Source organism: Castanea sativa, chromosome 8, assembly GCF_040712315.1.
Source record: "Castanea sativa cultivar Marrone di Chiusa Pesio chromosome 8, ASM4071231v1".
NCBI classification, from domain to species: domain Eukaryota; kingdom Viridiplantae; phylum Streptophyta; class Magnoliopsida; order Fagales; family Fagaceae; genus Castanea; species Castanea sativa.
Window position 1 is genome coordinate 23,425,975 of NC_134020.1, and position 11,411 is coordinate 23,437,385.

General features: G+C 42.9%; 1 pseudogene; it reads left to right on the forward strand.

Annotated features, from left to right (window-relative positions):
* The first annotated feature begins 1,222 nt into the window (after nucleotides 1-1,222).
* LOC142606036 (E3 ubiquitin-protein ligase NLA-like) lies at nucleotides 1,223-5,929 on the forward strand (annotated as a pseudogene).
* Nucleotides 5,930-11,411: the final 5,482 nt, after the last annotated feature.

The following is an 11,411-nucleotide window of genomic DNA, read 5'->3' on the forward strand; positions in this document are numbered from 1 at the left end:
TAAACTCTCCTTGACCATTCATTGAGCTGAAATACCAATGCAAATGCACCTACAATCACATTGAAAGCACGCAATACACAAAACCACAAATTCAATTTTGACATAGCATTTCAAATTCAAGAACAAAAACCACAAAAGTTCAAAATACTTAAAGCGAATAATAGAGTATGGACAAAATTCTAGTCCAAGGAAACACAAATTGATCAGAAATAAGTTTTTAAAACTACGAAATCAAGAGAAATAGAAAAAATACCTAATTGAAGCGTTTGGATAGGGAAAAGTGTGAATAAAATAATAGTACCAGTTTGGTGAAATCAGTTTGATGGTGATGATCTTGATGAGGAAATTAAAACAAAAACCGTAAAAAACAGGAAAAAAAGACCTAGTCAAGAACTCTTTTTGGTTGCCTAGAAAATAATAGAAAAATAGAAAGGTTTTGAAATTGATTAATAGCCATGACCGCAAAGAGCTACGAAAGGGAGCGATAGAGAAAGATCGATATATATATATATATATATATATATATATATATATATAGAGAGAGAGAGAGAGAGAGAGAGAGAGAGAGAGAGAGAGAAGGATAAAAAAAATTTAATCGTAAAAAACTACATGGGGAGATCGAGAGAGGTCCGAGTGAGATTCAGAGAGAGGTCCGAGTGAGATTTAGAGAGAGGTTGTTTTGTTCCTGCCAAGAAAACAACAAAATATCAAAATCCCATGAAGCAAATCCCTTAAAAAAGTCCATTTAAACCCAAAATCGAAACCCTAAATTGAAAATCGAAACCCTAAACCCAAAATCGAAACCCTAAACCAAAAATCGAAACCTTAAACCAAAAATGGAAACCCTAAAACAAATATCGAAGCAATCAATTTAAAAAACTTACTATTAGTCGGCCTTGTGAGTGTCTTGAGTGAGATTGAGAGTTGGAGAGAGAGAGGGAGAGAACTAAGGCAACGCCAGTGATGGAGGACTGGGCTTTGTCAGTGTTGGTGAGTAGGATCGGTGGTGGAGATTGTTGGGAGTCGCTTAGGGTGTTCAAAGGGCTTAGACAATTATTTTTTTTGGGGGTAAAAATTAGAGAGTAGCTTAGGGGTATTTTTTAAAAAAATTTATACTCGGTCTTGTAGCTGCGTTTACATAAACGCAACTTCAGCGGTGCCTATGGCCACGTTTGACTCTTAAATGCGGCTTTAGAACAGACATATGAAAATAAAATTTCAGATGGGTCTATAGCCGCTTAAGCCCACCCCGAAAAAATGTAGCTGAAACACCAAGAAACGAGGCTACAGAGTTGATATTAGGCTGCGTTCAACGCACGCGGTTATACTTCTGGTGTTGTAGCTGCGTTTGGCTCAAACACAATCTATAGCCGCATTTTTGAAAATGTGGCTGAAAAAAACGTGGCCTAAAACCCGCGTGTTTTGTAGTGAATTTTGGTAGATAAATACTGATTTAGATTTCAACATCTTAAGTACAACAAATGAGACTAAACAACTTAAGGATTCCTAATTCCTATTTTTCTTTGGATATTTGCTGTATGCAATGGAACCTTCTTTCCGTCTCTTCTCAAGGAAATGTCTGAAGTAGTAGGTTCCTTTAACAAGCATGCACAGAGATTGCTTGAGCAACAACTTGATTCTGGCTTTAATAAGTGCTTTATGTGGTTCAGAGGCAAGCGACAAAAGAACCAATATGTTACTTTAATCCAAAAGGAAAGGAACTAGTTACTTATGCACTAATAAATGCCATTGCAATTCGAAAAATACTAAAGAAATATGACAAGGTATATACATATCCTACTCTGTGAATTGCATATTAATTTCAGGATTTGGTTTTATAATATGGCTTTTGTTGTTGTGTATAAATTTACCTCAATATCATTTTTGAGCATAGGTTCATTACTCTAAGCAAGATCAGGCCTTCAAGACACAAGCCCAAAGCATGCACGTTGAAATCCTTCAGAGTCCCTGGCTTTCTAAGCTCATGGCTTTCCGCATCAACTTAAGAGAAAGCAAGATCAAATCTAGAAATGCACCTGGATTTTTTGAGGCATGCAACCTCACATTTAATGATGATGGCAAACCATCGCTTACTTGTGAGCTTTTTGATTCAGTCAAAGTTGACATCGATTTGATTTGTTCTATATGCTTGGTAAGTTTCAATTTTTCATCTTTAAGGAGGAAATGACCAGCATATTGCAGTGGGTCCTCTTGATTAGGATTACTATAGTTATCCTTGTCTTCTTTTGATTCTTGATATCATATTTTGAAGCGAGAGATGCAAGAAGATTGCTGGCTTTGATACTTATCCCATCAGCACCTTCCTAAAGTCTTCATGGGTAGCTGTAAGGCTGAAGGTTACTGTTCAGGTATCACCTCCACATTAATGCGGCTAGGTAATTAGCTACAGAGCATTCAATGTGGTGGCAGCAGCTTTTTGCTTAGATATTTCTCATTTCTCTTTTGTCTCATTTCCATCTAATACTTATCCTTACCAACATTATTGTCTAGTGCCTTGTTCTTGACAAGAAGTTGGACTTCTTAACCTCTACCCCACTTAGCCGTGGAGGTGTTTCTCCTCGGACTACACTCCCAACTGCTTATTGACTAGACTTCTTCCACAGATTACTGACTTGTATGCTCTCGTTAGTATCAACTTGTTCTCAGACAACTTGATGTCCTCGGACACAACCTACGGCCCAATATCTATTTCTAGGCCCTTTTTCCTTACAATATCCCCTCAAAATTCCGTTATTTTGCTCCTCGGAAAGAAAAAAAGGGGTATTTCGGCCTTCTAATAGCTATCCTTCCCATTCTTACATCATCCCTCTTCTGTGCAGGTGTCTTTTCAACTGCCAAGAAGCACGCTCCTGACGCTTCGGCATTCGGGACGCGTCTGCATTTATTTCCTACCGCGCCATGTTCCCCACGTTCTACGGTGTGATTGGAATCCTACGGTGGAAAATTTTATGGGGATTTGGGCGAGAACTGTCTCACTTATTTTTCCCACTCATATATAAATTGCTCAAAGATTCCGACTTTTCCACTTTTGCATCTTCAATTCTCAAGAACCAGTCCAAGGAGCCCTTCTTTACTTTTGTAAGTTCCCCTTGCATGTATCTATTATCTTTTATTTTTAAACATGTAATCTCTTTGCCTTTTCAAGACATTATTTAATGAAAAGTTGTTAAACCCCTTTATGTTTATCATATTTATGTGAAACAAAATTTTATTTCATTCACGATCCCTGCTTAACTGGTGTTGACATAAATAACTACTCTTTTTGCTCAAAATGCAACTTTGTCCTCAACCTTGACAGATATGCATATAACTTGTAACCTAACTCCTACAATTTATGCATTTGGAAATGCAATAAGCCAACTTTCTAGGCCATTAATATCTAATATCTTGCAATTCAACTTAAATACTCGTCTTGCGTACCTGAGGTGTATGGCTCAAAAGATTGTGTGTGGTTTAAAGATTCATCAATGACTTCCAGTATATGCGGGGAATTGACTAACCTAAGGCATTTGGCCCGATGAGCGTGATTTTGCGAAATTAGGCTTATTACTCAAGACCATATCATTGAGATATTTACAAATGCTTTAAGTGATGCTCAGGGGCATCTCTCTAGTTAAATTACTACAATAAGAATCTTAGTTACCCATTATAGACATATCAAGCACTAATTTACCCAAGATACGTGGTCTAAGGAGCCATACATGACCGATGTTTTGTTTAGTACTTAGCCTAAAAAGCAAGCATTAATTTACCCAAGGCATTAATTTACCGGGCATAACTGAGGTTCTGTTTAACGCTCAGATAGTCCTAGAAGTATTAATTTATTCAAGGTATGTAGTTTGAGGAACCAGGCTTGACCAAAATTCTATATAATACTTAGAGAAATAAGAAGTATTAATTTACCCAAGGTATGTGGTCTGAGGAACCAAGTATGACCAAGGTTCTGTTTAATACTTAAAGAAATAAGAAGTATTAATTTACCTAAGGTATGTGGCTCAAGAAACTAAGCATGACCAAGATTCTGTTTAATACTTAAAGAAATAAGAAGTACATAGTATATAATAAATAGAAATATAAACATGGCAGGAATGCCTTTTATTAATAATAATACATTCGTAGGTTATTTAAATTCTATGGGCGTGGTATAACATTTTGTTGAGGTCTAAAAAAAATCATGATAAAAGGCCCAAGCAAATGGCACATCCGGCCAACCCATGGGGAGCAAAAGAATTGAGGAAAGGAAATTGGGCTTACAAAAATAGGAAGGATGATGGGCCTAAGGCCTTGGATTCGTGAAGAGGCAAGGCTTAGAGTCCATAATACAAAGGAAGAAGAAAAAATAAAAAAAAGAAGTCAGCCCCCCAAGATCAGAAGAAAGCCAAAGAAAGACCAAAAAAGAGAGCTGGGCATGGACGTCGGAGGCTGCCTGGGACCTCTGGGTGTGCAGCATGGCTAAAGGAGGATCAAGACAGTTCAAAGAGGGATCAAAAGGCACCAGGAACGAGAAGCAGGTGGGTCCTTCTCGAGGCATTTGGCGATGCAGCACAAAGCCTGAGGACTTGGAGAGCAACGACTCAGGAGTAAAAAGCCAGTGCCTCAGGGAACAAAAAAAAAAAAAGAGATCCACGAAAGGAAATGGCTGGGGAAACCTTTGGTTTGACAGAAGAAGACTCCATTTATTGGGAAAAATGACAAAAAGGAAGGGGCGGCTAAAAGGGGGTAAGCCTGAAAAGAAAAGAAAAAGAAAAAGGGCTTGGAGAGAGAACAAAGCTATAAAGGTTCAGCTCCCTTAAAGGCACCTCGGAATAGAAGGTCAGCAAGATACTTTTGAGAGAAAAACACCTAAAGAAGGGAACTATGGAAAATAAGGAAATGATTAGTTGTCAGAAGGGCTGAGACAAACAGGGGGCTCTAGTACCCAGAGGGCCAAGGGGGAAGAATCAATGGTACCCCGAAACCCTAATGTGACACTATAAAAGGGACGAGCGGCCAACATTAAGGGTAGATTCAGCAAGGACGAAATTAGATAGAATCATTAAGAAAAAGGCTTTGTAAAACTCAAAGAAAAATTGGGAAATATCTCTCGATATCCTAGATACAGCCACTATAGCACATGCTTGGATTCAAAAGGATTCAAACTTTGCAAGTCTTAGAGGCCTAGAGAGTCGTTTAAGTCTGTAATTTTTGAGCTTATTTGAACCTTGTATTAAGTCTTAGTGAGCTCATTGTAATCCACTATTAGGAAAACTAATGAAATATTTCCTACTGATTTGAGGATCCCGAGCAATTATTTTATTACGTTTGTCTGCCTTTGCTGTTTTCTTGTTGATCAATACGTATATTTTCGCTTACTAGTGTATGTGTATTGCAAGAGTCTCACCATGTGCATCACTTGGTCTGTAAACAGCCCATTTTAGCTGCGGTAGACCAAGCCTAGTCCCTTCAAACTACAACTAGAGAGTCCGGGGTCCTTGTTTAAGCTTGGGCCTGGATACTGACTGAAAAGAGACTCTCACATTTTGGCGACTCCACTGGGGACTGGGAAAAGGAGAGGGAAGAAAAATTCCCTTCGCAGAGCATGGCTCCAAGAGCAAGGAATAGCAAAGGTACCAATGTACCACCCATGGCATCTGAACCCGTAGGAGAAAACGAGGTGGCCTCCAGACAAAGGAACGAGGCGCCTCTGGTATTACAGGAGGTTGTATCAGGACAAAGGCATGCAGGACAGGAGCCAGACCCCATGGCTCGAATGACGAAAATGCTGAAGGATTTCCAGCAAGAGATTCGCCTCCTTAAAGAGGGTAGGATACAAGAAATCAGGGATAATGTTCCCCCTATGGTCAACCTGGACAAAGCCCAGCCAGAAGGAGGATCAGCAATAGGAGGGAGAGCCACCCCCAATACCTGACGCTGGCAGATGTTAATGCCCTGCTAGAGCAGGAAAGGGAAAAACTCTCAAGGATTCCCAAGCAATTTTCTCGGGATCCCCCATTCCCACCAGAGCTCCTCGGCAAGCCATATCCCAAAGGATATGAACCCCCGAAGTTCCATCCTTTTGATGGAAGGAGTGGAAGCACTGTGGAACATGTGAGTAGGTTATACATACTATGGGCCCCTACGCAGGGGACCGAGAGCTATGCCTAAGGGAGTTTGCTAAGTCCCTAGTAGACAGAGCATACACGTGGTACACCATGCTTAAGCCTGGGTCCATTAGAACTTGGGACAAAATGATGGAGACGTTCTGCACGAAGTATTACCCAGGCGAAGACAAGGTCACCTTCCAAAGCCTTTAAATGGTGCGGCAAAGGCCAGAGGAAGACCCTGTCCAGTTCATCAAAAGATTTGAAGATGTGTCTCTAGACTGCTACGGAGACCATGAAGAAAAAGAGCTCATGGAGACCTGCATATCCAACATGCTCTTCAACTACAAACTCAATCTCGAAAATCTATGCATAACCCAGTTTGCCGACTTGCTACAGAGAACTAGAAGAACAGCGCAGACTATGAGAATGAAGAGGGCACAGTACCCTAGGCCATGACAACATCAGTGGGAGAGAAAAGGAAGAAGCCTGACGGGAAAATATTTGAGGAACCACCGTTGATCCTATGTACCGTGGAGGAATTGAACCAAGTCCTGGATAAATGGATTGGAGATGGAGTAGTCAGGCCATTTACCGTGTCCAGGCCACTGACTGAAGAAGGGAGGAAGAACCCCTTGTTTTGCAAAATTCATAACTATGTCAAGCACTCCACCAAAGATTGCTAGACCCTCCGTAGGCTCTTTCACAAGAAGCTAAGAGAGGGAACCTTGGAACTCACTCAAAAGGAGCTAGAGGTGCAAAAGAACCCTCTACCCAACCACAAAGGAAAAAGGGGTGGTGGCTGTGGCGATTCATGGGAACCTAGCAAAAGCAGAGGAACCTGAAGGATCCTTCCACCCAAGCATAGTCAAAACTCTCCAGAAGAACCCTAAGTTCAGATCGCTATTCAACCAGCTGGGATTTGGACCAAAAGCAAGAAGGGTGGCCACAGAATCCCTCATGAGTATAGCAGCAGATTCGGGAATGGAATGTTTCACAGCAGAATCCCATGCCAATCGAGCTTATTTGGAGACCACCGACACAATAACTTTCACTGACGAAGATATGGAGGTTGAGCATCTAGACCATTGCAGACCCCTTTACCTAATGGCCACGATAAATGGTGTCCAAGTCAGGAGGGCATTAGTAGACACAGGGGCGTCGCTTAATCTCATTGCTCTAAGTACCTTGGAAGCCGTGGGCCTAACCAGTAGAAGGATCCTAGGAGCCCCCATGGAAATAACAGGATTTGGAGGGTCGGCAGAATCAACTGAAGGATATGTGTAGTTGGCTCTAAGGGTAGGACCTATAGTGGCCCTAACAAGATTCCATGTGATTAATTCGGAGGTATCCTACCATGTACTGTTGGGACGTTCTTGGCTCCACAAGCACCGTCTCATTCCCTCCACCTGCCATCAATGTGTTAAGGGGATATTGACTGGGAAGCCCGTAAGGATCCCTGCCAATCATAACCCTTTCAGCCAAGGGGAGGTGAACTTTGTAGAAACCATGTTCTATGATGAGCTGGAGCCGAATGATGAGAATCCCACACCAGGGACCCCAGGAGTGCCTATCCTGGAAGAAGAGGAAGGGGGTAGTACCCATGATCTAAGAAACCTCTTGGAGAGGAAAAGGCAAAAGAGGAAGCCCAGCTCCTCAGGATCCCGAAAATGTGTTGTAGTGAGAAAACCCGGAGGAAGGGTGATTTATTGTTTGTGAAGATGCACGGGGCCTGAATGCACTATGCAGGAGGGTCCTGGACCACCAGATTGTATGGTCGCCCAAGAAGAAACCCCTAAGGAACTAATTCAGGAGGCCCAAATTTGACTTGAAGATGAGCTAACAGAAATAAACTTGGGAGCCAAGTTGGGATCCCAGAAGCCTGTTTTCATCAGCAGCCAGCTAACAATGCAAGAAAATGAGCAACTAGCAGCTCTACTCCAGAAGTACATGGATGTGTTCGCATGGACCTATGATGAGATACCCGGTCTAGATCCAGAATTGGTGGTCCATTCTCTCAATGTGGACCCAGGAGTTAAGCCAGTAGTCCAACCAGCAAGGGTCTTTCACACTAATGTAGTAGCTCAGATAACCCAAGAAGTTAAGAAACTGCTAGCAGCTGGATTTGTCAAGTCCATCCAACACCCTAAGTGGCTTTCCAACATAGCACCTATGAAGAAAAAGAATGGCCAAATTCGCTGCTATGTGGACTTCCGCAACCTAAACAAGACATGCCTAAAAGATGAGTTCCCTCTGCCCAATATTGATCTCCTTGTGGATTCAGCCGCAGGGAGCTCCATGTTCTCATTTATGGATGGATATAGTGGGTACAACCAAATCCGTATGGCTGCCAAAGATGCAGAAAAGATAGCGTTCAGGACCCAAATCGGGAATTTCTACTACACTGTGATGTCCTTTGGCCTAAAAAATGCAGGGGCTACATACTAGTGAACCATGACGGCCATCTTTAATGACGTGATACACAAGGAGATGGAAGACTATGTGGATGATATTGTGGTGAAGTCAAAAACTAGGACAGGACACCTCCAAGTGCTCAAACAAGTTTTTGAAAGATGCAGAAAGTACAAGCTATGCATGAACCCCATGAAGTGTGTCTTCGGGGTGTCCGCTGGGAAATTCCTCGGGTTCCTAGTGCACAACAAAGGTATAAGTGTGGATCCAGCAAAAGCCATGGCCATTGCCACAATGAAGAGGCCTAAAATGGTAAGGGAGCTCAAAAGCTTCCTGGAAAGGGTTTCCTACATCAGGAGGTTTGTGCCAAGACTGGCTTCAGTCACAGGTGGTCTATCCAAACTGTTGAAAAAGGGGACTGATTTCACCTGGGGAATTGAGCAACAGGAAGCCTTCCAAAGGATCCAATAGATCATGAATCATCTTCCCACCCTCCAAGCACCAATACGTGGACGACCCCTGTTGTTGTATTTAGCATCCAACTCTCAAGCGATAGGAGCCCTACTAGCACAGGAAGATGATAACGGAAATGAGCACCCCATTTACTACGTGAGCAGAACACTTAAGGATGCTGAAACCAGGTATCCCAGGATAGAGAAGGCCTGCCTAATGGTTATCTACGTGTCCCAAAGGCTGAAACGATATTTCTCGGCCCATCATATCCTTTTGGTGACTAAGTCTCACCCCATAAAGGCGCTCCTCCATCAGCCTCTCTTGACAGGAAGGATAGCACAATGGTTGGTGTTGCTTTCTTAGTACGACATAAGCATCAGGACCCCTAGGGTTGTCAAAATCCAAGCCATAGCAGACCTGCTAGCCCAGTTTCCTGGGAGTGAGGAATGTTCACTAAATGAAGAGATCCCCGGAGGTGGCAGTGATAGAGCTCCTAGGGAAGAAATGGATGATGAGGTTTGATGGGTCAACAACGGCAACCTCAAATGGACTGGGAATTTTATTAAGTTGTGAAGATGGGGAAACCCTACCCCTATCCTTCGAACTTGAGTTTTCCTGCTCAAATAATGCCGCTGAATATGAGGCGTATCTAACCAGGCTGACCATAGCACTCGCTATAGGAATAAAGCACATGAGGGTTTTAGGAGACTCTAATCTTGTAGTCTCTCAGGTAAAAGGTGATTTTGCATTAAGAGAACAGAGTTTGGCAGCCTATAGGACCTGGGCGCAAAGGCTAGAGCAGGAATTTCAAACCTTCAGCATCAAGTACACCTAGAGGAGTGAAAACAGGTTCGCCGACGCACTGGCCACCTTGGGATCCCAAATGTCTGTTAAAGGGAAAAACACCTTGATAAGGGTGAATAGGCAAGAACACTCCATCATAGAAGTCCTCCGAAGGATGTTCTCCAAGGAACTAGAGTAGCAAGATTGGAGAAATGAGGTTAAAGAAAAAATAAAAGGGTCAAGACATGCGGGGAGTATCAAAGAGCTAAAAGACTACACTATGATAGAAGGGGAACTATATAGAAGACTGCCCAGAGGGATCCTATCTTGGTGTATCAATGAAAAGGAAGGGAGGCTGAGATTAGAAGAACTGCATAGCCAAGCCTGTGGGGTTGCAGAGAAGATTAGTCTATACAGAAGAATGCAGCGCATGGGGTACTATTGGCCCAGCATGAACAAAGAGGCAGCAGCTATACAGGAGAAATGTCAAAAATGTCAACTCTCGGTAGACAAGGAAGAAAGCTACGCCTTATTTGTCACGGAAGATTGGAGAACTCCATTTATGGCGTACTTGGCTCAAGGGATCCTACCAATTGACAGGACATTAGCCCACCGGCTCAAGAAACTTGTAGTCAGGTATTTCTTACAAAATGGGATCTTATTCAAGAAGGGGTATAGCGGGGACCCCCTGAGATGTCTGGGGCCAAAGGAAGCCAGAGAAGTAGTCAGAGAAGTCCATTCTGGTGATTGTGGGAGTCACCCAGGAAAAAGAAGACTACATAAGCAGCTGCTATTATTGGGGTACTATTGGCCAACAATGAAAAGGGACTCTGAAGAACTAGTCAAAATTTGCCATGCCTACCAAATACTTGGAGATGCAATTCATACTCACCCAAATGTACTGCAGGACATGACAACACCATGGCCTTTCCACACTTAGGGGCTTGATCTCATAGGGCCTATAAACCCTCCTTCTAATGGTTACATATGGATCCTGGCGGCCACCGAGTACTTTACAAAGTGGGTAGAAGCCATCCCTTTGAAAAAGGCCACTGGAGCAGCTGTAACAAACTTCATTCGAGAGCACATTATTACAAGGTTCGGGATCCCCAAGAGACTGATCAGCGACAATGAGACCCCGTTCATAACCAAAGACATGAAGAGCCAAACTGAGGCGTACTGCATCAAGCATGGAAGGTCTACACCATACTACCCACAAGGAAATGGCCAAGCCAAGGCCACTAATAGGGTGATACTGAAAATCTTTAAAAAGATGAAGCATGAGTATGGGGAAAAATGGAGTGACCACTTGACAGACGTACTCTAGGCATGTAGAAGCTTCATAAAGACAGCCACAGGATTCTCGCCATTCTCCCTAGTCTATGGGACAGAAGCCATCAGTCCTGTGGAGTTAGTCGTCCCTACACCAAGGGTAGTACTCGAAGAAAACCAGGGGGACACCGAGGACATAAGCAATGAAAAGAGACTGGCAGATCTAGAAGGGGTAGAGGAAGAAAGAGAACTAGCTAGGAGAAGAAGCCAGAGGTACCAGCAAAGGATGACTAGGGCGTACGCACAAGCGATACGCCCAAGGGCCTTCACTGAAGGGCAGTTGGTACTGAGGGCAGCAGAACATGTAAGAAGAAACCTCCCAAGACCTTC